The following is a 21,537-nucleotide window of genomic DNA, read 5'->3' as shown; positions in this document are numbered from 1 at the left end:
GAAGCAAAGTTCTTAACCGGAGGTACTATTTCTGGGTTAGCTGAGTCTGTAACCTGAAGCATATGTAACCTGAAGCGTATGTAACCTGAGGTACCACTGTATTTTAGTAAGGTGTTGAGCAGCTTACAGTAGTGAAAGAGGCGACATATAAATTGAATCAAATGACAGCAATCAAATTACAGCAATTCGGTTTTCTCTTTTTGACACAGGATCCCTGTTCCTTGTTTGTAAAACTTTCCCTGAGTAGTATTGTACTGCCTATGGTTGTAGCTAAGTGCTACTCGGAGCAGACTCATTGAAATTAATGGAACGGAGTTAGCCGTGGTCATGAATTTCAGTGGGTCTATGCTGGGTAGTACTAGGATTGAATTCAACCCCCCCAACAGCCATGTATCCACTATGGACATCTGCCCCCACCTTGCCCATGGCGTACTCAAATTCTGGGCCCTGTATATCCACTAGTTAGACAGCAAGGCATTTCCTGCCCCACAGCTGCCCCACAGGCAGACTAAGTGGTTTCAAAACCTGGGCATCTCAAGGCCTTCCCAAGCTTCCTTCTGCCGCTCAGCAAACTAATCCATCCCATAGGATCACACCCTCACAGTAGTTTCTATTTTCACTGACAGGCTTTTAGGTCAGAGCCAATAAAAAGAGGCAGACTGTTAGAAAAGAAATGTGTATTCTCAGTAGATAAAAACAAAATAACTCTGTGGTTGGAATAATTCTGCAATTAAAATGCTAAAAAAGTGATAGGTTTGATTGGGCATGATTAATGAAACCATGCATTCCTCACATTCCTGTTATGTTCATGTGGAAGTATAAACAACAGCATTCCAATCATGTGTAATCCCTGCCTTCCTGAGACCGTAGGCAAAGTTGTTCATAGTTCTATGAGCAAAACATTGAAAATGTATGTGAGCTTTGCCTTTCTTTCCAATGGGAGCCAGATCAAGCCCTGATAATTTAACCCACAGGAGACATCAGAGTTAAAAAATATAAATATAAATCCATTCATTTGCTTTTACTTTGTTTTGTGGAAATGTGTCATATTCTCAGGATTAATTTTCTGGTGTCATGAGTAGCTATAGTTGTGGAAAAATTATACTGTTCTTTGATGAGCAATCAGCGATAAGGCATATTCAGAATCCACATAAATGAATTAGGTTACAGTCCTATGCTAAAATTCTGCTGGTTAAAGGGCTCTAAGATTTGGCAGAACTTTCGCTATGCTGACAGAACACAAATATGCCAAGAGCAGGCAGTGTGGAGGCCTCCAGATGTTGCTGAATCATGTCTGCTCATTGGCAGTGTTGGTTGGGACTGATGGGAGTTGTAGTCCAACAAAATCTGGTGGCCATCACATTTATCCCTGGACACCATGACAGATGCATTAGTGGAACGCTCTAAAAACATAGTGATTCTACTGGCAAAGATGTGCTGGTGACACAGCTAAAATAGGGTGGAGCTGTGGGTGAGATAGGTTTGGCCCAGGGAAGAAGCACACCTGCCACTCCCTAGCCACTCTGGGAGGCTTACAGAACATTAGACATTAAAAATTTCCAGATACAGGGTTGCCTTCAGATGTAGCTAGCTTGTGGTTGGAAGAAGAAGAAGAAGAAGAAGAAGAAGAAGAAGAAGAAGAGTAGTAGTAGTAGTTTGGATTTCATATCCCGCTTTATCACTACCCTAAGGAGTCTCAAAGCGGCTAACATTCTCCTTTCCCTTCCTCCCCCACAACAAACACTCTGTGAGGTGAGTGGGGCTGAGAGACTTCAGAGGAGTGTGACTAGCCCAAGGTCACCCAGCAGCTGCATGTGGAGGAGCGGAGACGCGAACCCGGTTCACCAGATTACGAGTCCACCGCTCTTAACCACTACACTACACTGGCTCTCTCGCTCTCATACTGTTGGGGTTGATGGATTCGTGATGCAGTGGTGTCATTTTGTAGTTTGAGCTAGTGGGCGTGTCCCTTGCTCTTGCGGGTTCATTGGCTCTCACTATGTGTGGGTGTTGTCACCAACACAGTCCTTGACTGGTGGGCTTTGGTTGTGTTCCCATGGATGCTGTGAGCATATCTGCCATTTCCCCCGCTTTTTTAGGTATAAGATATGGCAGCTGTTCTGCTGCCAAAATGGCAGTGTATCTCACATTCTATTTAATTCACCAGCACTGCTTAGAAAAGTAAAATAAAACACATAGAGGTCCCACTGAAGAAGAAGAAAACAGGTTCTTTACTTACCGTTTCTTCATATTTACAAGGATGAGTTCATATTCTAAGCCTACAAGTGGGAGCGAGTTTCTTGGCTGTTTCTTCAAGCAGAGAGATGGGAGGAAGGGGCGGAGCTAATGGGAAACCACAGTGTATTTTCCCCTATCTGTTAGTCTCAAGCCTGCCCTCTACTGGCCGGGGGTATGAAAGGTTGCTTATACCCAACGATAACAACATGGTGTGCTGCCTTATTATCTAATTATTAAGTTGTGCTCGTCAGCATGAATTTTTTTTAAATCAGGGCCCCGAAGCCAAGGGCTACACTAGCTGATAATGTTAGCTCCTTAACTACAGGGATTGTTTGGTTTCTAAAACACACAATTTGGCTGCACAGGATGCCTTATCTGGATGTCGGTAGTGGGACTTTAATCCTTTGCCCCCCATTAATATTAGTTCAGAATACAATGGTACCTCAGTTTTCAAACATATCGGAAGCTGAACGTTTCAGTTTTCGAATACAGAAAACCCAGAAGGAAATGCTTCTGTTTTCGAATGCACCTGTTATTTTTTTCAGTTTTCTGCAGACCACCCTTTGCACCTCGGTTTTCAAATGTTTCGGAAGTCAAACAGTCTTCCGGAACGGATTACGTTCAAAAACCAAGGTACCACTGTACTTCAAATACTGGCAAGCACAGAGGAGGGGAAGCCCCATTCTCTTTAACAGGAGCTTATTCTTCTGTGCAAGGGACGCGGGTGGCACTGTGGTCTAAACCACTGAGCCTAGGACTTCCTGATCGGAAGGTCGGTAGTTTGAATCCCTGCACTGCGTGAGCTCCCGTTGCTCAGTCCCAGCTCCTGCCAACCTAGCAGTTCGAAAGCACGTCAAAGTGCAAGCAGATAAATAGGTACCACTCTGGCAGGAAGTTAAATGCCGTTTCCGTGCGCTGCTCTGGTTTCACCAGAAGCGGCTTAGTCATGCTGGCCACATGACCCGGAAAAACTGTCTGCGGACAAACGTCAGCTCCCTCGGCCAGTAAAGCAAGATGAGCGCCGCAACCCCAGAGTCATTTGCGACTGGACTTAACTGTCAGGGGTCCTTTACCTTTATTCTTCTGTGCAAGAGGTGTGATCTAGACTGGACTACATAGCCATACACTAGAGCCATACACTAGAGTCCCCCCTAATCCAGATCTCTCTCTTTCTCTTTCTCTCTCTCTCTCTCTCTCTCTCTCACACACACACACACAGAGAGAGAGAGAGAGAGAGAGAGAGAGAGAGAGAGAGAGAGAGAGGGGCGCAATCTATGTTTTTAAAAATCCTGCACTTTAGGGCTTTTCCCTGGGGGGACACAGGGGTACGCGTACCCCTAAACATTTTGTGAATCTAAGCTTGGCCTCATTGAGGGGCAGTATTTCAATATGAGTAGGAAAATGGGAGTACCCCTAAACATTTTTTTAGAGAGGAAACAAAAGCACTGACTTTAGGGCACAAATATGGAGCTAAAGTTCTGCCTAGTTTGGTCTTGTAATGATTTAGGTAGGAGCCCAACCACCTGTTCTTAAAAATGCATTAGAATTTTGACATGGTCTTATCCTGGTCCCATGTACACCTGTCTAGCTACTGTTTGTCATGCAAATTGTTCCTTTGTATTTCCTTGGTCTCATCAGCAAAGTGTGTGTAGATGTTTCCAAGATGGAGCCCATACGAAACTGCACAGTCCTCTGAAGCAGCATCTTGTGAAGGTAGTGATTGAGAAATTGCAATCTAACTGCTTTTTCTGGAATAGCAAATGAACGGGCCAAACCTCAGAAGTGTAAGAATAGCTGATGCTTTCTCTGATAGTCTTTTGCAGGTAATAAAAACAGGGACTCTGGGCCTGTTGCATATCAAAATAACGTTAGACAGGCTGCCTCAAATCTCAGTTGACTCATTTTCCTCACTCCAGTGAGGAAATGTTCTATTTGTATCATGATTATCTGGAATTGAAGTTCCACACAAACGCACAAGCCAATAAAAACCAAAAATGTAGGGCTGAACTTCATGTGATGGGCAGTTCAGTGGTTTTTCCTCCTGTCAAGATTTGTTTTTTAAGTAAAAATAAAAATAAAAATTGAAATCACTTGTGGGATGCTGAATTCATAATGGTAGAGGTAAGGATTTGTTTAACCATTTCCTTGCTCATTCAAAATGTACCCTTCTCCCCCCCCCCCCCTTTATAACTTCCTACTTACCTGACTGAAACCTCATAATTTCTTCTCCTATGGGGGCAATACAGCTCAGGAGGGGTTATTTTGTGAGAGCAAATGGCAGGAAGGCAAAGGTAAAAGTTGTTTCGTGAAGGTGCCAGATGTACAACCATACAGAGGGAGTCTCACAATTTAGGGGCTCCCACAGGGAATACCCTCAGAAGTGGTTTTAGGGTAATGTGACTAGTGTAGTTACACAGGGCACCACACTGCAAGGGGCAGTAAACAATGCTGTAGAATGGAGCACGAGTGGAAGCCGGGGTGGGGGAAGTAATTTCAGTATTGCAGTTGGTCCCTTACCTTTCCCGCCCCGACCTGGCCACAGTGATCCATGCGATGATCACCTCCAGGTTTGACTACTGTAATTCGCTCTACGCGGGGCTGCCCTTGAAGCTGTCTCTAAAACTCCAGCGGGTGCAGAATGCTGCAGCGAGGCTCCTCACGGGGTCCCTGCCATGGGAGCATATTCACCCAGTGCTTTTCCAGCTGCACTGGCTCCCGGTGGAGTACAGGGTCAGGTTTAAGGTGCTAGTTTTGACCTTTAAAGCCCTTCACGGCCTAGGACCCTCGTACCTACGAGACCGCCTCTCCCTGTATGCCCCACGAAGGACCTAAAGGTCCATAAATAGTAACACCCTAGAGGTCCTGGGACCTAAGGAATTTAGATTAGCCTCAACCAGAGCCAGGGCCTTTTCAACACTGGTTCTGGCCTGGTGGAACGCTCTGCCTCATGAGACCAGGGCCCTGCAGGATCTGATTTCTTTCCACGGGGCCTGTAAGACAAGGATTGTTCCACCTGGCCTTTGTCTTGGAATCAACTTGATCCCCTCCCACTTTCCTTTTTCCTTTCTCCTTCTGTGATGGAACTCCTAAATGGGGACTTCCCTGGCTTTTTTCTGGCCCACGTAGGACCAGTCTGGATAGCTGGCTTTGGTGAAGATTTGACGTTTTCATCCCCAAAAAGTTTTTGATTTGAGTTTCTACTGAAATGAGGCTGCATTTTAATGTTGTATTTTAATCAATTGTTTTTATACCTGGTATTAGCTGCCCTGAGCTCGGTCTTGGCTGGAGAGGGTGGGGTATAAATATATTATTATTATTATAGGGACGCGGGTGGCGCTGTGGGTAAAACCTCAGTGCCTAGGACTTGCTTATCGTAAGGTCGGCGGTTTGAATCCCTGCGGCGGGGTGAGCTCCCGCCGTTCGGTCCCAGCTCCTGCCCACCTAGCAGTTCGAAAGCACCCCTAAGTGCAAGTAGATAAATAGGGACCGCTTACCTAGCGGGAAGGTAAACGGCGTTTCCGTGTGTGGTGCTGGTGCTGGTTCTCCAGCGCAGCTTAGTCACGCTGGCCACGTGACCCGGAAGTGTCTGCGGACAGCGCTGGCTCCCAGCCTCTAGAGCGAGATGAGCGCGCAACTCCAGAGTCGGTCACGACTGGCCCGTACGGGCAGGAGTACCTTTACCTTTAATTTTATTATTATGATTATGATTATGGTTATTAGGCAATGCTGAAATTTGAGAGCCCAATGTCTGCAATGTCTGCCAGTTATGTCCTCTCCTAGGCCACACACACCCATACACCTTGAGCTTCTGAGCGTGGTGGAACTACTAAGAGGGACCACCTCTCTCTATCTTAACACCTGTGAGGTTCTGTAGGGAAATAAGTGGTTTTTCAGATGCTTAGGGCTTCAAACACTCATTTGGGCTCCAGAAACTAATTGGCAACCAATGCAGCCAGAGGTTATGCTAGTACTGTACTAAACAGAACCCTCAGCCAGTAACCACTTGAAGTCATTTTTGTCCAAAAGGGACTGTAACTGGCAAACTGGACACAGCTGAAAAAGGCACTCTTAGCCATCGAGGACACCTGAGACTCCAGTGAATCCAGAACCTCCCCCAATCTGCAGACATGATTCTTCCAGGACAGGCCATCTCCCCACCTCCCTGACTTGAGAATTCAGGAAATATGACACCTCTGTCATTTCAGGATTCAGCTTCAATTTATTGGCCCACATGCAGCCCATCGCTGCCTCCAAGGACTGCCTCTAAGAGCCTGAGCCATGCCTCTCTCAGCTCCAATATAACAAAGAGATAGAATTGGGTGTGGTCTACATGTTGACTCCAAATTCCTGGATGTCCCAGCTGACCTGCTCATTAACTCACTTCACCTCAAAACTTGCCTGGTCGGTCTCCCGTGTCTCTCTTTCCCCTCCTGTTTATCAGGCGATGGCAATGGTGGTGAAGGGGGGCCCCCACAACTCATTTTCCTTTTTAAAAAGTCCTTTAGAGAGTAGATTTGCTGTATCAAGTGGAGCAAAGCTCTAGATTCTTTGCCCCCTATATGTTCCTTTCTCAGAGTGCCAGTGGACCCAAATGGGACCCAGGAGCTCCCTGGGGAATAAAATATGGCAGACATGACTGCCAGAAGCTTTCCTCTAATTGAAGCAGCATAGTCAACCCCAAAAGTTGTTGGTTATTATGATGTCATTGGTTCTCAGGGTTTCCGGGGGGTCCAGACCTGTTCCTGGTGGTCCAGCATCCATCTCATTTACTTCCATAGCTGTCAATGTTTCCCTTTTCTTAAGGGGAATTCCCTTATTCCAAATAGGATTCCTCGCAAGAAAAGGGAAATGTTGACAGCTATGCTTACTTCTCTTTCATAGAGTTATTAGTCACATATTTTCCAAGAGAAACTCAAAGTGAGTTATAATATAAAACATAAAAATAAAACGAAATAAAAACTACAACAATGCATAAACGGCTGTCTAACACATCCTACATATTAAAGGAACCATAATATCTAAAATCCTCTATATTAAAGGCCAAAAGCCTGGCTGAAGGGAATGCTTTTCCCTGGAAAAATGTTTTTGCCTCAGAAGACACCTGAAGGGAAGCTTTTCATGTTTGATGTTTTACTGTGTTTTTATATTCTGTTGGAAGCTGCCCAGAGTGGCTAGGGAAACCCAGATGGGCAGGGTACAAATAATAAAGTTGTTGTTGTTGTTGTTTCTAAAAGTAGCCAGTATGGCACCAAGCATGCCTCCCTGGGGAGAACATTTCTTAAGCAGGGAGTCACCACTGAAAAGGCCCATTCTCTTGTTGCCACCCTTCACATTTCCCTTGGTGAGGGCACATAGAGATGGACCTCAGATGATAAAAAGCAGCCCTAAAAGTGCTTTAAAAGAAAAGAAAATCCTTGCTGGAGAAAGCCTCCGCACAGTATGACCGATGCTTGGAAGTAATTTCTGCTGTTTTCACTGAGGTTTATTCCCTGATAAACATCTGCAGGATTGCAAGTTGACCTCCTGTAAATTGAACACTTAACCGGGAAGCAAGCTGCACTGAAAACAATGGAACTTACTTCTGAGTATACACACATAGGATTGCACTGTTAATCACACTGTGCATTCATTAGTATCTGCTAAAAATTAAATACTTTCATTCTAGTGAGCGGGGGGCAAATCACAGCAAAAGATGTAAAAAGAGATGAGGAAGAGGCAGGTGTTATAATAATATGTTAGGACATTTGATCAAAGCTGATCTGCAGAGATAGGATGAAAAACAATAGGTAAAAAGGTGAGAATGGAAGCACGGGGCCGTGTTTCATCCACCTGCAGCAAGGGCTTGACAGAAGAGGCCCACCAGGTTTGCTGTCTAGCCCTTAGCTACTTCACCTTTGATACAAGACACATTGCTTTGAAAGCACAGGTCTCAACATATCTGTGAGTGTTCCACCTCCATTCACCCACCATGAGGAATTGTACTGGATCAGAGCAAGGATTGCCATGCAGGGCGGGTAGAACAAATACAATGAGGATTCTAACCCCTATGTTAAGCTGAGGAGAGACCATTGCTTTGTGGTAGAGCACACCCTTTCATGTGTCTCCAGTTAAAAGGATACGGTTGCAGGTGTTGCCTAAGACAACAGAGACATGCTGCCTGTCAGAGTAAGCATCATCATTGTTGTTGTTTAAATTTCTATACCACCCTTATTCCGAGGATCACAGGACAATTTACAATATAAAAATGCAAAAATACATACCATAGTAACAAACAAAAACAATACCCCTCACACACACACTTTAAAAAGCCATTGATTGTTTAAATAGCCAAAGATCTCGGAGAAGAGGAATGTTTTCACCTGGCACCTAAAGTGTTATGTACTGAAGTTCTCACCCTGGGCCAGCAGGGGGATACTGTAGATAGTTATGCAAATGAAGGATCGAAAGTGACGTTCAGTGATTGGATAGTTTTAGAAAGTTGCTACAGTAAAGTTGTACTGGAGCTCTATATAAGCAGGCTGTCTGAGCCCTTCAACGCAGTTCTGTTCTGGCCTCTGAATAAACAAGAGCTGTTTGAAGAATCGCTGTGTCATCTGATATGTTCACCCACAACTTAACATAAAGATATGTAACAAAGGCACCAGGCAAGCCTCCCTGGGGAGAGCATTCCACAAGCAGGGTGCCACTGCAGAAAAGGCCTGTTCTCATGCTGCCGTCCTCCTGACCTCTCGCAGAGGAGGAACACAAAGAAAGCACACCATATGGGGAAATCGACAAGGAGTCTGACTTTTAAAAGGCAGCTGCTTACATAGACCTGTACGCTGACAGAACGGCTCTTTAATACTATCAGCAATCAAGTTGTGCAGTCCAATATTTTGAATGCTTACTTAAAAGTAAGTCCCACTGGGTGTTCAGTGGTGCTTACTCCCAGGTAAGTGTGCACAGGATTGCAGCCAGAGTGGGGGCAACTTGGCACCTTGTAGTGGAGAGACCAAAGAAGCTGAGTGATTCAATGGACCTTGCTTAGATGTGGCCTGAATTTCTGTATGCACTGTCAGAAGAGCAATGTATTCAGTGATATGACTTTTTATCCACAGAGTAGAAGTGTTCCTGTTATGAAGCTTGAAGGCAATTACCTGCCGTTGCTGCCATTTCATCCCTATACAACTTTTTATTTTTTATTTTTCTTACATGTCTAGAGGCTGTTATTCCAATCAGAGGTGCACAAGGTGCCTGACGACAATCAAGAGCAATAAATCAAGATGTGTCACTATAAGGCAAAATGCAAAATAGCAGTGTGCAGCAAAAGGAGTAGCAACAAATAAAACAAGACCTTTCAGATTCATGGAAAGTGTGGGAAAAAAGCCGGGTAAAAGAAAAACGCTCATATCAGCAGTCTTGAAGAGGTGGGGCCACCAAACAAGTTGGTCAAAAGTGGGCTTGAATTTTGTTCACAACTAGCATGGGGCTGAAGGAAGATGTTTATCAACACTACTGTAACAAGTGCAGCTTATCAGTGGTTCAATCTCTCAAAGGAAGCAGTGAAGCATGATCACAGATGGTTGGCACTCTGGAGCAATAGCTAGATCCTAACTAACTGCATGGGAAGAAGAGATGGGTCACACAAACATCATTGGCATGGTAAGCACTGAATATATTTCCTGGTACTACGCAGGGAGGTGGCTCAGGAATTCCCACGGAAAAGCCTTCTTAATGCTACTATTGAGCAGGGCTGCTGAAAGGCGGGTATAATGTAGATACTATTCTAAGTGATTACTGTGAGATGAGCCAGCCTAACTGCTGTCACCTGTCTGCGTTTTTAGCCAATGAGTGAAGGCAGAGCTGTCAATGATAAGTGAGTTGTTTGGACACCAGTTGTTATTGGCGTCCATCTTTCTCTAGAGAAAATGGAGTGCGCCTTTGGGAGTGAAGTCAAACCACTGCATTCGCAGCACCAAAGTGACCTCTCCAGAGCACAAGCCCAGGCAGTGTGTGTGGAGGTCCTGGGCTTTGTGGTCCAAAGGAAAGCAGAGCAAGACGTTTGGCACCAGCTTGGCTGCAGGAATTGCTGGAAGGAGGCACACTGTAACAAAGCGCCATCCAAACTTCATAGGAACTCTGCTCCAGATTTCTGCAGGGTTTATTCCTTAGCCTTTTCTTTTCCCAAATATGTCCTGCAAGGCTTAGTGGAGGCTTAGGATCAGAGTTTTCCTTTTCCTAGATGGGCTATCTTCCCAGGTTGACGAGTCCCATTGGCCCCTCAATTCCCTCTACAGCATGTGCAGAAACCGCCTTCTTGACCATTGGATCCGCTATTGGTCTCATCATCTCAATCTGCCAGAGGGTTTGAGAACCATCAGCTACCCAGCAGGAATCCCTGATTCTGTCTTATTTTCTTGCCATTGGAAACTGCATAATTTGCAGTTCCTTTTTTTAAGACAACCAATATACCTCTTTCTCATGGTGAGTTCATCCAAGATCTCCATAAAAGTTTTTTCTTCAAATACTGCTATACAGCAACTGTGGAGGGATGTTAAAGAATTTTTCCCTCCAACAGAAAGTGCAAAATATGAAAACTTTGCAATAAGGCTCAGGCATATTTCCTGCTGTAATAGTTCCCAGGTAGGAGCTAAAGATCAAACACTCATTAAGAATTCACTGTATAGTTAATACAGTACACTGTTAAACATGTTTACCCTGCAGTAAGTTTCTTTGTGTTTAATGAGGATTAGTCCCAGGTAAGTAGCCACAAGACTGCAACCTAAACTTTAGTTTAGGGTTGGCATTGGGGTAAAGCAGGGTTCTTATGCCTCTAACACCGACAGTACGTATGTGGCAGGCAGAAGTTTAACATGTTATAGGAAAAGCTTCACATTCTGTCTGTCAGGCAATATATTACATGTGTTGCCACTGATTTATCTTTTGCTCCTCCAATCCACCTGCAGAAGAGGACATAAATTTGAATACTGCACAAAACAAATTTGTGTCCTTGTTTGCAAGTGGGTTTCAGGGCCTAATCCGTATAATAGAGTGTGCTGGGTCCAGAAAATCCTGTTGACACCTGTGCTGTTGAATAAGACTTTAAAAGCTCTTGTAAGCATGTGCAAAAATCCAATTGGCACAGAATTCTGTGTGCATGGAGTTACATGACTATTTTAACACATGGTACCCGTGAGCATACACAGGTAGTAACCATGCCAGAGGTGGTCATGTGATTCAGCCCCAATTCCACTGAATAAGATCTTCAAGTAAGTATTTGATGCTGGTGTGGTGTACAGTACTGGTGACAGCAGGGATAACAAACATGGCACCCACCAGATTCATCGGACTCCAGTTCCCATTAGCCTAAGACAGCATGGCCAATGGTGGGGGATGATGGGAGTTGTAGTTCTGCAGCATCTGGAACCAACAACATATGGCCAACCTTAGGTTAAAGCATTGGAAGGGGTAAACCTGGAAACCAGGAAGTTGGGAAATCCCTACTACACTGTGAGCAATCTAGATTGCCTTGGGCACGTGACTATTACTTTTTCTCGTTAACCTACTTCCCTGAGGTGTTGAGAGTATAAGACAAATTAACGAAGTGTGCAGCACCCAGTGTTCACTGGAAAAAGAGCAGAGGCACATGTGAGAAATAAATTATATGTTTAGGATTAGAGCTGGAGTCTGTTTTACTTACTTATGCAACAGCTAGTCTAAACATTGCATAATGTAAGTGAAACTGCTTAATGCACAGTCTGTAAATAAATTCACACGTTTCTGCCCTTGCTTTGAATCTCCAGATACAAGACTGAAATGCAGCTGCATTGCTTTGCACAGAGGCAAACTTGTATGAATATGACAGACAAGAGCAATTGCATTCTCTCTTATCAGTGATCCATAGATAATGGGTCACGGGGAGATTTCGAAACTGTACTTTTCAATCCATGCCAGAGAGGTGCAGAATTGACATGAATATGCTGACACACCTTGAAGCACCTTCCAAACACCTGGGGCAATGATCCTGACCCTTTCACCAAGCGAGTAATGCTCCAAAGGATGTCGGTTGACAAGTCAAGTGATTGCACCTTGTAAACCACCGCAGATAATTTTTTCTTAAGAAAAATGCTACCTTTCCTCTCTTTTTTTAATAAAACCACTCAGCCCCATTCACTTATGTGTACATACAAAACATTAAAGGTTTCCCACTACTGGAAAATGACGAGACCTTTTAACCTCATAATTAAGAGCTACTGAAGCTTGAGACAGAAGCCATTTTCTCTAAATGAGCAACAAGGATATTGCCATATTATTGCAACCCAGTGCATTCAATGTCAAAAAACCATTGCTCCAAATGGTGGTGCTTAAGCAGTGGAGTTTTATTGAGGTCTCAGTGTAAAATGACGGTAGGCAAAAGGTGTTAGTATCCTATTCCAGTATTCTATTGATTTTTAATTAAAATATCTCCCTTTGTTTTATGTTTGTGGTTGGGGAAATTTAAGGAGGGCGGGGAACAGCCAAGTTCCATTGATTATCTCTGTAAGCCTTAAACAGTCCAATCCTATAATGGCTACTTGGAAGCAATCCCCATTGAGTTCAGTGGGACTTTCTCCCAGGTAAAGGAGGATAGGGTTGCAGCCATAATGACTTTGGATTGTATCCAACTAAGTTTAGAGTAGACTTACTAAGATAAATTGAGCTAAGGTAGTCATGTTCATTCATTTCAATGGGTCTAATCTGAGTAGGACGAGGACTGGATATGATTCTTCATTGGCATTGAAATATGACTGTGTTTTTTAGACTTCCTGGCCTCAGTGAATACTTCCCTCACTTACTGGTCTGCTGAGAAATGCATAGGAAAATGTGTATGAACTTTTGTGCCAGTTCTCTTTTTTGGTATAAAAATCACAAAATGATGCAAAAATTATTCTGAACTTAAGTGTAGAATAACGAGAAAATGAAATTGACATATTCAACCATCCCTATCTTAGACACTCTCCCCATACAGCAGTGGTCCTCTTTAATGAGAGAAAACGTGTTGCTCCAGTCCAGCCAATCAATAGAGGCTGGTTCAGATTCCCAGTGCTAGGATATTGAGTGCTTGATCTCTGGTACTAGAATACAGAAATGAGAGAGAAGTGAAGTTTCCATCTGGCAGCAAAAAACTGTGAGTCCTCTACTGCCAGCAACAAGCAGTCTGTGGGCTGGCCCTGATCCATTGACCAGAGACTGAAAACCACTGTCCTAACAAATTCATGTCATTTATATTGCCCACAGTGTGAGAAGCGATCTAAAATGACACAGGCATCATGCTGAGTAAGCTATCAAACTCATGTTTTGATCCACTGAATTGTAAGAGAGTTTGGTCCAAAGAGATGTGAAGAATTTGGAGGAAAAAATATAACTTCACTTGGCCTGCTGGTTCAGAATGCCTGCTGTTAAATGTGTGTTTCAGTGGAGCAGGGAAGAGGAGAAACTTTTAGGCTGAAAACTAGATACCAGACTACACAGCGGTAGTTCAGAAAAGTGTGTTTCTAAACATGGGCAGAATGCATTTCCTATCATCACTGAGCAACCACAGCTTGCAGCACACTTCAGATGACAGAGCAAGGCTTCCAGCTCAAATTCAAATTCCAGCTCAAACTGAGAATTCCTGGAGAACAGGCAAAGTCCCGGCAGACTGGAGGAGGGCAAATGTTGTCCCTATTTTCAAAAAGGGGGAAAGAGAGGACCCAAATAATTACCGCCCAGTCAGTCTGACATCAATACCAGGGTAGATTCTGGAGCAGATCATTAAGCAAACAGTCTGTGAGCACCTAGAAAGGAATGCTGTGATCACCAATAGTCAGCATGGATTTCTGAAAAATAAGTCATGTCAGACTAACCTGATCTCGTTTTTTGACAGAATTACAAGCCTAGTAGATGAAGGGAACGCAGTGGATGTAGCCTACCTTGATTTCAGCAAGGCATTTGACAAGGTGCCCCATGATATTCTTGTAAAGAAGCTGGTAAAATGTGGTCTTGACTATGCTACCACTCAGTGGATTTGTAACTGGCTGACTGACCGAACCCAAAGGGTGCTCATCAATGGTTCCTCTTCATCCTGGAGAAGAGTGACTAGTGGGGTGCCACAGGGTTCTGTCTTGGGCCCGGTCTTATTCAACATCTTTATCAACGACTTGGATGATGGACTCAAGGGCATCCTGATCAAATTTGCAGATGATACCAAACTGGGAGGGGTGGCTAACACCCCAGAGGACAGGATCACACTTCAAAACGACCTTGAAAGATTAGAGAACTGGGCAAAAACAAACAAGATGAATTTTAACAGGGAGAAATGTAAAGTATTACACTTGGGCAAAAAAAAATGAGAGGCACAAATACAATATGGGTGACACCTGGCTTGAGAGCAGTACATGTGAAAAGGATCTAGGAGTCTTGGTTGACCACAAACTTGACATGAGCCAACAGTGTGACGCGGCAGCTAAAAAAGCCAATGCAATTCTGGGCTGCATCAATAGGAGTATAGCATCTAGATCAAGGGAAGTAATAGTGCCACTGTATTCTGCTCTGGTCAGACCTCACCTGGAGTACTGTGTCCAGTTCTGGGCACCACAGTTCAAGAAGGACACTGACAAACTGGAACGTGTCCAGAGGAGGGCAACCAAAATGGTCAAAGGCCTGGAAACAATGCCTTATGAGGAACGGCTAAGGGAGCTGGGCATGTTTAGCCTGGAGAAGAGGAGGTTAAGGGGTGATATGATAGCCATGTTCAAATATATAAAAGGATGTCACATAGAGGAGGGAGAAAGGTTGTTTTCTGCTGCTCCAGAGAAGCGGACACAGAGCAATGGATCCAAACTACAAGAAAGAAGATTCCACCTCAACATTAGGAAGAACTTCCTGACAGTAAGAGCTGTTTGACAGTGGAATTTGCTGCCAAGGAGTGTGGTGGAGTCTCCTTCTTTGGGGGTCTTTAAGCAGAGGCTTGACAACCGTATGTCAGGAGTGCTCTGATGGTGTTTCCTGCTTGGCAGGGGGTTGGACTCGATGGCCCTTGTGGTCTCTTCCAACTCTATGATTGTATGATTCAAAGAATGTGACATTCCAAAAGGGCCAAGCAGGAGGTGCTTCAACTCCAGGGACAGAAAATCTAACCAACTCCACACACAGAACCAGCAACTTTTATCTCCTTTAATTGTGCCCCAGATCTGCTGCATGAAGTCTTGACTTGCCTGATAGCAGACTTGAGGCCAACTAAATGTCTTTTGAAAATTGTCTAGTAGGGCTGTAATTGTAGCAGCAGGAGGCTTTAAAGGTCCTTGATACTCATACCTTTAATTTTTTTATAATTTGGCAGAAGTGTGATTCTGCTGCAGCTGCTAATCTTTCTCACTTTAGAATTCATAGTATTGAATTCACATTTAAAGTGGATATGCTGCTTCTCTGTTTGGATAATTTATTCAATAGCCCACTGGTTCAATATATTGTTTTTGAGACAGGTTTGGTTCCTTGTCATGTGTAGTTGCACTGTTTAGGCACTCTATATCCAGCTATGAGATAGCCTGTGTCACTGCTATTCTTTTTCACTTCAGTGTGATAAAGCCGCAGGCCTGCTGTTCTGGTTCTTAATTTTTAACCTGTCTCTTTCAGGACACAGAAAATTAGCTTCATCCATTAGCTGGAAGCACTTGTTAAGGCGGGTTGCACCATTCATCCCGGATGACTGCTCTCCATGGTTATGGAGTGATTGTCAAGGACAAATTGCTCTGCATTTTTCAAACAGCATGACTTAGTGCAGTCCTATCCTTGGGCCCGTTGAAATAGCAAATGTTGGTCTAGGTTGTACTATTTCAGATTGCAGATGGTGGCTCCCTGATAGAATACTGTTTCCTATAATATAACTGACTAACTCCTCAGAACACAAAACATCAACTAGAGAGATCTGAGTCACTCTCCCCCTCCAGCCCTCTCTGTGACACATTAGTTTTCTATGTGCAAGAATGTTTTCTTTCATGGAAGACAGCCATCCTACCTACATTCTAAAGTGGTTTAGACTGAACCCCAAGTGAATATATGAGCATTCCATTGTCATATGTACTGTGCAATATCTGCTCTTCCTTGCCTGTTGAGGACAATACAACATTAAGTAAGATCAATGAAGTTTGCAGGCCTGAGAGACAGGAGCTTCTCTGTGGTGGCCCCATAGCTATGGAATCCCCTCTCCACTTAATTGTGCCTAGCCTCTTATTTATAAGCATTTAAGAATGCCTTTAAAATTTGTCAGTTTCAGATTGCTTTTTCTTAAAGAGTTCTAGCTGCTCCCCTATGTGTTACTTTCATGGAACATTAGAATAGAAAGGGGGAGCACCTTGAAATGTTTCATAATCTGTACCAATACTCCTCTGGAATCCCCCTGACTGTACTAGGGCTGAAATGAATTACTCCATCACACCACTATATTAAAAAGTGGCAGACTTGAGGGGTGGGATTTGTAGATTGTCAAGGAGTGGGACTACCCCCCTGGTTCTGTGGGAAATTTTAGCAGCAGGTGACAGTGCTTTCCTTTCTTGAAAAAAATGCCCAAATGCATTTTTTGCATAGCTTTTCTTGGTGACTGCTGAGAAGAACTCTTCAGCTGCCACTAACACATATATATTTTATACATTTTTTAGGCGGAGAGAGGAAACCACTGCTGTTCGTTCCCATAGTAAGACTCTCCTTCCCTCTTCCAAATTCAAAACATTCCAGGTCCACCCAACATTTCTCACCCATTTCTGGGGGCTGAAAATATCCCCCCCCCCAAGATGTTGTAACCTATCCGGGGACCTTAGTGTAAAGTGTGGGCAAATAATAGTAATAATTTTCAATCATCAGGTTTGGGTCCTGCCGTCCATTTTTACCAGGGATGCTGAAGGGAATGCTCCGCTGTCTGTCTCCCCATATAGCATACATTTGTGATTAAAATTGGTAACATGTATCCTAAAGGTCTATAAGGGACGCGGGTGGCACTGTGGGTTAAACCACAGAGCCTAGGACTCGCTGATCAGAAGGTCAGTGGTTCGAATCCCCGTGACGGGGTGAGCTCCCGTTGCTCGGTCCCTGCTCCTGCCAACCTAGCTGTTCGAAAGCACGTCAAAGTGCGAATAGATAAATAGGTACCACTCCGGCGGGAAGGTAAACGGCATTTCCATGTGCTGCTCTGGTTCACCAGAAGTGGCTTAGTCATGCTGGCCACATGACCCAGAAGCTGTATGCTGGCTCCCTCGGCCAATAAAGCGAGATGAGCGCCGCAACCCCAGAGTCGGCCACGACTGGACCTAATGGTCCTAAAGGTCCATATTTTAGGATTATGCAAAAAAAATTTATTTTACAGGGGATGAGTGGCCCATTCTTCGCATTTCATATAACTGCTGCTCCCAGCTGTGTGAATATTTTTAGCAAAGAGCACTTGAATGGTCTTATGTGAGTTTTAAATGTTTAGGTCAGCATTACAAACATAAGCCTTGTAAACCTAGTGTTGTAAATGAAACAGCAAACTACACAGAGAAGACAGCTCCATTCCGCTCGTGTCAAGGTGCTTTGCCAAGTATACAAGTCTGTCCTCAAGGCTATTACATAATACCCACCCTAAAGAAGATATTGAGCACAAATGTTCCTTCTCTTTTATACCATTATATTTATTAACTCCTCAAATGCAGGCTGAACATAGGAATCAGTATCTACAGAAAGGGAGAGAACTAGATTAGTGAAGGAGGAGAAATCTGTTGGATCCAGATTGTTCATCACGCTTTCTGACAATTTATTCTGTTGATTTCAGTGGAACTACAGAGCAGCTTAGTTTGGATGCAACGATATTCTTTGATGTTTTGATGGGCAAAGAAGAGATTTCAATGGCCAGCGTTCAAAGGCTGACTATATCCAGGATTAAACAGTCCCAACATATTGCATTTTAAGTGATATTGTTGTGCTTACCTTTAATGTCTTCTATATAGCACCTAAGAAATAAGTAAGTGTGGTTTGAAATGTTGGGTGTGGAGGGAAAGAGTTGCCTTGGGGTTCCTGCTTAAGTTTTTAAAGTGTAAATGTAAAATGCTTCACATGTTTGGGTTAAAACTATGATATGGAGATATGGCAAACATCTTCACTGGCAACAGTTGCAGTGTTTGCAGGATCACTCTGTAAAATAATGCACTTACAGGGAGAAAGCAGTGTCAGTTATGTAGCTAGTATATGAGCTTCTGAGTTTGTCACGCCAAAGCTGAAATCCCACTTTGGGAACACTGGCTTGTAACATTTTACTGACCCTGTGACTATTATACTTAATCTGAGACAGGGCTCCAAGCCAGCCTTTCTTTTTCCACACTATGGCTCAGCTTTGGAGCATGTAAAGTCATAATACAGTATTCTGAGCACGTGAATAGCCCCCCACCTCATTACTGAGTAACCACATCTTGTCCTCACCGATTAGCAGCAATGTCACATACAGATGTCTTTCAGATCTCATGGCATCGTTTCACAGAAGCACCTAGATTTTGGGACAACTCAATGGTTCTTCACACTGGGCCCTGGTCTACACCTGCAGCAGAATGAGGTGGCAGAACACTGTTACCACTTTTTGAGACTGCAGTTGTGTGTGTCTGCCATTTTTATATGCTCCCATACTTTACATGACCACCACTACACACTAAAAATCTGAAAGCAAAAACATATCAGACTAGGGAGACATGTATTCTATCCTGCTTCTTTGTTGTGCAAGATTTCGAGTTTCAGAGAATTTTTTTTAAAGGAAAAAACCAGATAAGCATTAGCTTAGTGGGAGAATGCATAATTTGTGTGCAGAAGGTCCCTGGTTTTTCAGCCAGCATGTCCAGGTGGGATTGGAAAAAACTCCAGTTTCAATTTTCAGTGTAGACAATCCACTTGATGGACCAATGGCCTGACTCAGGATGAGGCAGCTTCATATATATAGGTAGCAATCCCTTCTTGCTAACACTTCAGAATGCGTAGAGTAGACCTATATGGTTATACATATGTCAGATGAGTTTACATATGCATGTCAAAGGCCGAAATCCCTTTGGCCTTCCCCCACCCTCCCATACAGCTGAGAAATCTTAGTCCCCAGACTCAGTGGTCTTACAACCTTTCCCTCCTTTTCGTGTATTATTTTGGTTGTGAAGCACAAAATTAACATTACTCTACTTCCTCCATCACTTCATGTTTTACAGCTGCTTCTGCATTCCTAATACATTAGAGCAAATAAAAAAGTTTGCCAACCGTGATGGGGGGGGGGGGAATACTCTGAACACATGGAGTTTCTCATTTTGAACTCGCTTAAATCATAGCACCATCCTGAACAAAATGGGGTTTGCTTCTGCATCTGGTAAAAAGCACATTCACTTGGGAGTAATAACCACTTTGTAGAAAATGATAGTGCGGATTTAAAATAAAAATTATAAAATAGGCATCTGTTAGCATGTATGTGCCTGGTCAGAGTAAGACATGGCCATCAACCCCACCCAACTATAAAATGTGGGATTTATTTATTTTTTAGAAAAAAGTTGCTGTGCCAATCAGCGTAGGCCCTGCTGGATCCCACGTGCCCAGATGCCAGTTCAGGTACTTATGTGGGGCCTGGATGCTTCTGCCCCCAACATTGGTCGCTCTCTGGATGGTCATTTGGGGACATCCAGGCTGTGAGGCCATTAAATTTGGCACCCAGATAAAACACAGCTGCTTTGGTTACCCCCCCCCTTTTCCACAGGGGGCTTCTAGGCCCATAAGTGGGGAGGCAGGGAGGAGCAGCTGCCCCCCAATATATATATATTAAAAATAAATAGCTAACTGAGGCTCTCCCCCTCTAACAAAAGGACTGCTTCCCCTTACAAAAATCCTGGCTGCGCCCATGTCTAGGCCTGTATTGATAACTTTGCTATACTATAGTTGCTGAAACAAGTAACCGCAGCACATGTTTTAGGGGGAAATGCTATGCAGTGCAACCAAATCTATTCTTAGGAATATAGAAGGACCCACTTCAGAAAACTCACCTTCAATAACAACCCAGATCTACCCACTAGCAACCAGACCCTCCACCTCCCCGCCTTTCCCGGGCAGAGCCGAGGCTCCCTCTCCACCCCCGCCGCGTGTTTCCCAGCGCGGGAAGCCGGCCAGAGCGCGTCTTGGCAGTCTTCCGCCTAGAGGCGTTTGCCCGGAGCTGTCAGCTTGGCTTCCCTCGGCAGCTGCTGCTGTGCTCGCTTTGCATCCCTTCCTCCGCTTCGTGATCGCCGATTCCCTCCGCCCCGATCCTCGTTTTTTGGAAATGGGCTCCCTTTCCCCACGGCAGCCCCGTGCGCTCTGCGTGAGCACCGCTGCTGCGCCTTGGCGATCGTGTGGCTCCCGCGCGCTCCCCCCGGGCAGCCTCGTCGGATGCGGCACCGCGGAGCCCCGCTCGGCTGCCGGGAGGGTTGGAGGGGGCAGGGTCCTTTCTCCCCACCCCACCGCGCTGTATTTGTTTTCGAGGGAGCTGCCAGGCCCGCAGCCTCGTCTTGGGCGGTGTAAAGTCCCTGTCTCAAACCGGGCAAATCGCCGCCCGCGTTCAAAGTCTAAGCAAGGGCGCTATCTCAGGCAATCTGTAGAGAAGAGCTGATTATTGCTTCTGAGGCTCTATTGCCAATAAGTTACTAATAAATAACTTCAGGGTTTAGGATTCTGAAGCCTTTCCCAGCCCACCACCCGTCCTGCCGTTTCTCTTTCTCTCAAAGCTTTGCATGGGGAATCGTAGGAGAAGAAATATATAGGTAAACGTGCTAACGTTTTAAGGAAAGATACCCGGGCTTGCTTGCTTTTTTTGCATTACAGATTTAATGCAGCCTGGCCCTATGCGTGCCATTCATACCATAAATTTAACGCCTCCCCCCCAAAAAAAGAATCATGGGAACTGTAGTTTAGCCCCTCACAGGGCTACAAAGCCCAGCACCCTTAAAAACTACAGTCCCCAGAATTCTTTGGGGTGTATTTTAAATGTTCTGTGCGTATGCATGCTTGTAAAATGTCTTCTCAAGTAAAGAAACGGCAGTTCTGCAGCATTTTCCCCTGTATATTTGCTCAATAAGGCTTAGTGCCCAATATGCACCTTTAAATCCATTACCTATAAGTAAATCCTATATAACACAAGTGAACTTACTCAAGAGGAGTCATGTCTTGAGGTGTACTATTAAACTGATCTTGAGGTCCAACTGTTCTTAGTAATTAACTGACACGAAAAGAAGGACTGAATAAACACACTGTCCGTGGAATCATTAATTATCAAACGTGAGAGAG

General features: G+C 44.3%; 1 long non-coding RNA gene across 1 annotated transcript; it reads left to right on the top strand.

The window, feature by feature from the left end:
* The first annotated feature begins 3,649 nt into the window (after window positions 1-3,649).
* On the top strand, window positions 3,650-18,022 carry LOC308593189. Its single transcript, XR_014010829.1, has 4 exons — window positions 3,650-3,951; window positions 6,444-6,639; window positions 9,438-9,879; window positions 17,919-18,022. It is a non-coding gene; the product is annotated as an uncharacterized lncRNA (long non-coding RNA).
* Window positions 18,023-21,537: the final 3,515 nt, after the last annotated feature.

Source organism: Podarcis bocagei (assembly GCF_964188305.1).
Source record: "Podarcis bocagei genome assembly, chromosome: 8".
In the NCBI taxonomy this organism is placed as follows: Eukaryota; Metazoa; Chordata; class Lepidosauria; order Squamata; family Lacertidae; genus Podarcis; species Podarcis bocagei.
This window is presented reverse-complemented; position numbering and strand designations above follow the sequence as displayed.